The following is a 6,658-nucleotide window of genomic DNA, read 5'->3' on the forward strand; positions in this document are numbered from 1 at the left end:
TATGACTACTGTTGGCTTTGCAGTCATGTGTGTAGATGTTGTACAGCAGTGGACTCAAAACACAGCCTTGGGGAACACCAGTGCTGATGGTTAATGAGTCAGATGTCAGACCCCCACTCTAACCACTTGTGAACGGTTGGTGAGGAAGTCAAATATCCAGTGACACAGGGTGGTGTTCAGTCCTAAGGCCTTCATCTTTGTGACCAAGGTGAGAGGTACTATCGTGTTGAATGCTGAACTAAAGTCAATGAACAGCATCCTCACATAATTCCCATTCCCCTCCTCCAGGTGAGTTAAGGTGGTGTGCATGAGGTTTGAGATGGCATCCTCTGTAGACCTGTTGGCTCTGTAAGCAAATTGAGGGGTCAAGGAGGCAGGGAGGGATGAGCAGATAATGTTTTTTCACAAGCTTCTCAAAACACTTCATCACTGTAGGCGTCAGGGCTACTACGGTAGTCATTCAGACATGATGGACTTTTGTTTTTCGGTACTGGAACAATAACAGACTGCTTGAGGCAAGTAGGAACTGTCTCTTGAGCCAATGATGTGTTAAAGATATAAGTGAACACAGGAGCTAACTGAGCACCTTGGGATTTCAAAACCCTGTTAGAAATTCCATCCGGTCCAGTAGCTTTTCTACAATTTACCCTCCTAAAGGCATTGCTCACATCGACCTCAGAGACACAGAAAGGTGCATCCTCATTTGCTTCACATGCTGCAGCTAGTCCAATATAGTCTGTGTTTTTTCATGTCAAAGCGAGCATAAAAGCATTAAGTTCATCAGGGAGGGCTTTACTCACATTCATCATAGGAGGGGACTTTCTTTCAAAGCCAGTGATGGTTCGGAGTCCTTTCCACACTCGTGCTGGATCACCCTCCAAGAAATCAGCTTCAACTCTGTCTCTATAGCGCCGCTTAGCATCAGGACAATGGCTAACTGAGGGGAGAGATCTATCTGACATGGTTAACTAGAAATTTATTCATAAGATGGACAGACACAAAGCTTTTTTTTCCAGTTTTTTAACAGACATTGAAACTACTCAGGTAGATTATTGAGCTGGTCTGCTAAAGCACATTGCCCACTATACTCACATTTTGCAATTCTAAAACATTAGACTCAGTTCTCTATTAGACACAATATTCAAAACTGAAAATCCTGTGTCTCTTTTGAAAGGAATTCTGCCATCCATTTGTTACACCTTACCGATGACCAAACCTGAGTCCTCATGAATGAAAACACTTATGACCAGATCCTTGTGGAAATCAGAGCTTGAGCAATAAAAATAGGCCAAATGTCAGATGCCTTGGTTTGGACAGCAATAAAGAGGAACCATCACCAGTGAGAACCTCTGGTTTACCATGAGTGTTAGGAAGGATCTGGACAACAATAGAGGCCGATATTGGAGAGAAAGGAAGAGAAACATTCCCACATAGAGCTGGGCACTTTTGGTTGACCACGCATTTTAGGGAGGGTATTTGGACAACAATAGACCAATATTGGCGAGAAGGGAAGAGAAATTATCACCTTGAGAACCAGGCCACTTTGGTTGACCATGCGTGATCGGGAGGCTGGGGAGAAGGTCCAGCCTAATCTGGCCACTTCACTGTAGTAATTATCATCTGGACATGCTATTCAATTCAACTACTGACCACACAGAACTGCACTGTAGACTACTGCACTCCTACAATGACCTGCATGTAGTGTTCAATCAGTAACAGTAACTGACAGTACCATTTCAGGATCCATAATAATAATGCCTGTGTCATAATGTCACAATGCCCGATGTTACAATACATTAAATATCCATGTTTAAGTCAAGTCAAGTCAAGTCAGATTTATTTGTATAGCGCATTTAACATGCACAGAGTGCAACCCAAAGCACTCCACATATAAGACATTGTCATTGACACAGACTAACAAAGACAATAGATGCCGGACGGAGCGGCGTAGTCGCCAGCGTACCCGTGACACCAAGACATACATTTAAGAAACTAGAGAATGTAATTCCAGGGAATTACGAGTGCATGAAAATGACGCTAGGACAGACATGGTGGTTGCACAGCTTAATAAAAGTTGATAGTTTAAAAGTATACAGTTTAAAAGTTGAATGTAGATTGGGAGTTGATCACACTAGTTGACTGAAAAGCCCAGGCTGCCAAACAGTTGTGGGCAGAGGACACAATTGGCGGGACTCATAGCTGATGACGACAGTTGGATTGGCTGAACAGTTAAATAGTTGGATAGTTTAAATGGTTCAAATATTTCATAGGGAATTATTGTAGTGAGGACTTTTATTTTGAAACAGCGTTGGGCAGAGGAAACAGTTGACGGGAGTCACAGTTGATGACAACTGACAGTTGGAATAGTTGAACAGTTAAAAAGTTGGATAGTTTAAATGGTTAAATAATTTAATAGGGGATTATAGCAGTGAATACTTTTATTTTGAAACAGTTGTGGGGACAGGAAACAGTTGACTGGAGTCAAAGTTGATGACAACTGACTGTTGCTAGAGTAGTTATGGTGGTTGCTATGCTGGTAGCTAGGTTAATGATGTTGGTTGCTAGGTTTTAATGGAATGTGGTTGCTAGGCTGTTGCTAGGGTACTTGAAGTACTTGAACTTGAACACACCCAGACAGTTGCTGGAGGTGGCCGGAACCATATGGCTCTGGCCGGAACACTTGGCATAGGATTCTAAGTGCCCTATTGTGATGCCATAATCGCCAATGTTAAGTCTATGGGGAAATTTTTAATAGTTTTTAATTAATAGTTCAAAAAGTATAAAAGTTACAAATATGAAAAATACATTCCACACCTGTCCTAAGTAAGACCTACGTAACACAGTTTGAATGAAGTCTACATTAAACGGTTGAAGCCGCATTAAACGCGGAAAAAGCGTTAGAAGAAGAATAATAACTAGAAATGCAATTCCAAGGAATTACCAGTGCATGAAAATGCTAAAGTTGTGATGTAAAATATCATGTATAGTTAAAACAGATAATACAGAGATGGTTACTACGGTGATGCTAGGATAGACATGGTGGTTGCATAGCTTCATAAAAGTTGATAGTTTAAAAGTAGACTGTTTAAAAGCTGAATGTAGATAGTTTAAAAGTTGTTGATAGACAGTAGATAGTTTAAAAATTGTTGATCGACAGCTAGTTTAATAGATAGTTTAATGATTAAAAGCGTTTAAAAGTTGAAGGTAAATAGTTTAAAAGTTGTTGACAGACTGGAAGTTTAATGAATGTTGATATTCAAATAGTTTAATGGCTGTGTATAGGTAGATATTTGACAATAACTAAAAGTTGGAATGGCTCTAATGTTTGCTAGCAGTTATGCTAAGATTTTTAACTATGCTAACCATGTTACTTAGCTAATGTTTTATAGCAGTGCTGGCAATGCTAACATGCTAACCATGTTACTTAGTTAACTTAGCTAACCTTTTCTAGCAGTTTAATGAATGTTGATATTCAAATAGTTTAATGCCTGTGTATAGGTAGATATTTGACGATAACTGAAAGTTGGAATGGCTCTAATGTTTGCTAGCAGTTATGCTAAGATTTTTAACTATGCTAACCATGTTACTTAGCTAATGTTTTCTAGCAGTTTATTTAAACATGCTAACTATGCTAGCAATGTTAACTATGCTAACCATGCTACTTAGCTAACTTAACTAAAGTTTCTAGCAGTTTTTGCTAAACATGCTAACTATGTTAGCAATGCTAACATGATAACTATATTAACTATGTGACTTAGCTAACCTAGCTAATCATTTTTAGTAGTTAGGTTAACTATACTAACTAGAATGCTAACAATGCTAACATGCTAACTATGCTAACCATGTGAGTTAGCAAACCTAGCTAATCATTTTAGTAGCTATGCTAACTATGCTAACTAGCATGTTAACAATGCTAACTATGCTAACCATGTGACTTAGCTAACCTAGCTAATCGTTTTTAGTTGTTATGCTAACTATGCTAACTAGCATGCTAAAATGCTAACTATGCTAACCATGTGACTTAGCTAACCTAGCTAATCATTTTTAGCAGTTTTGCTAAAAATGCTAATAATGTTAGCAATGCTAACATGCTAACTAGCTACTGGGTAGGAGTCATAGTTGATGACAAGTGTTGACATAGTTGATGACAAGTTAAAAGTTGTTGATAGACTAGTTTAATAGATCGTTTAATAATAGTTTAAAAGTAGACTGTTTAAAAGTTGAATCTATATAGTTTAAAAGTTGAATTTAGATAGTTTAAAAGTTGTTGATAGACAGCTAGTTTAATAGATAGATAGTTTAATGATAGTTTAAAAGTAGACCGTTTAAAAGTTGAATGTAAAAAGTTCAGTAGTTTAATGGGTTACATTGTTTAACAGTGGATTATTGTAGTGAGGACTTTTATTTTGAAACAGTTTTGGGCAGAGGAAACAGTTGAATAGGATGTGTAGTCTTAATTGACCCAGATTGTATGCTTAAAGCCTGAGGCTGCAGGTGGCCTGAACACCTGCCATAGGATTCTAATTGCTTAATGGCCGTATTATGATGTCATAATCGGCAATGTTAAGTCTATGGGGATTTTTAAAAAGTTTTTCTTTAATAGTTTAAAAAGTATAAAAGTTTCAAAGTTGAAAAGACATACCAACCCGATCTGTTTGAAGACCTACGTTACAAAGTTTGAATGAAGTTTCTAAGTTAAACTGTTCAAGAGAAATTGCGTAACAAAAAAGTGGTAAGCGGAATAATAATAACTAGAAATGCAATTCCAAGGAATTACCAGTGCATGAAAATGCTAAAGTTGTGATGTAAAATATCATGTATAGTTAAAACAGATAATACAGAGATGGTTACTACGGTGATGCTAGGATAGACATGGTGGTTGCATAGCTTCATAAAAGTTGATAGTTTAAAAGTAGACTGTTTAAAAGCTGAATGTAGATAGTTTAAAAGTTGTTGATAGACAGTAGATAGTTTAAAAATTGTTGATCGACAGCTAGTAAGAAGAAGTTGCCTAGGAAGAACAGTACAGTGCATTTTCATGCACTGTAATAAGAAGAAAAAGTTGTTGCCTAGGAAGAACAGTACAGTGCAGTAATAAGAAGAAATCGGATAACAGTAGATTGCATTTTCATGCACTCTAATAACAAACTAATAAATAAATAAAATAAATAAAAATTAAAAATAAAATTAGTCCAATTTCCAACCGGCTGAAAATGTCCAAGGGCAAAGATGACCCGCGTGAAAACTGCGCACAGCTGTGTCTTCACGATGCAACACCAACTTTATAACTGACCAACCCAGAGAATTCACTGGCGGTCTGGAGAGCACTGGAAGGACTAGACAGTCCAAATTTGTGATGGGAAACCCTGCTGATTATCAGCTCGGTGGTCCTAGACAGTGACCGTTTGTTGTTTGTTGTTCATGGTTGACACTGTCATCAGAGTTTCTTAGCACTCAATCCAGACTCCAGGCACCGGTAGATGCTAGCATGGCAGCTCGCATGTCAGCCGCAGCTCGGTGGTCGTGGCAGCTGCAGATCTCTTGCAGATTGACGTTAGGCACCCTTGCTGAGCAATCCCTCCGTCCAGACATTGGATGTTTAAAAACATATGAACTGACAGTTGGATGAAGATAATTAGCACCCATCTTGAAAAACGGATCATGGATTTTCATTTGACAAACCACAATTTTTTACACCCAGGCTACTGTGGGTCCACAACTGAAGCGCTTCGTTTGTGGGTAAAAATAGTTTTAGGTGAAATATATGAAATATATGTCAAATGTCATACCAGCTGAATGATTTTGCAGTTAATTGTCCCATTATGATTGGTCTGATGTAGTGTCATCTCCCTTGCCAATGCACACAATATGTTTTATTGAAGCAGTACATATGTGGGAAATGGACAACATCAAGCTATTTTTGAGGGGTACAATGACATCTAGTATTAACATACAACTGAATCTCCAACAATTCTCTATCTTTAGAAAAATATTGTTGATGACATAGCAACTTTAACACACAAAGCCTTTTTGATGGTAGGATCCACATATGGTAGTGCTTTATTTATTTATTTATTTAAAAATGACATATTTGTAGTTTATAGTTTTGGGCTTGCAATCTTTGCCTTGTGAAAGGGAGAGTTGTTATGCTATGATGTGGTCATATCCCATTATAAATTAACACTGTAATGTATGCAATGTCCAGTCACCAAATTAGGTTGTTTGGTGAATTCTGTTTGCTAAAGAGGACATTGGTCTATTTTTGTGAAATATTAACTCCTATTGATTGATGCAAGATGCAGAAAATACATTGCAAAATACTTGGCTTTTTATTGATGCTCATGTGTTTTTAGTAGATGAATGAACTAATGTATTTCATAGCTATTTCCTTCAACATTCCCATAATCATTTAAGAAAAATAATGCTGATCCTTTATGCCTGATGTGTTTATGCTCAATTGTGAAGTGTGTACATCGATTAAGAAAAAGTGAAACACTAAGTATGTGTCGAAAATATACTTTTGGCTCTATTAACAACATTTATTTACATCACAATGTCATTCCTGAGATAGACAGAAATCTGGGTTGAGACCTCTATAGCAAATTGGCCCAAATATTGACCTCTGCACCCTGTTCTTGTCAGGACAATGATTGACAGA

Source organism: Alosa alosa, chromosome 8 (genome assembly GCF_017589495.1).
Source record: "Alosa alosa isolate M-15738 ecotype Scorff River chromosome 8, AALO_Geno_1.1, whole genome shotgun sequence".
NCBI lineage: Eukaryota > Metazoa > Chordata > Actinopteri > Clupeiformes > Clupeidae > Alosa > Alosa alosa.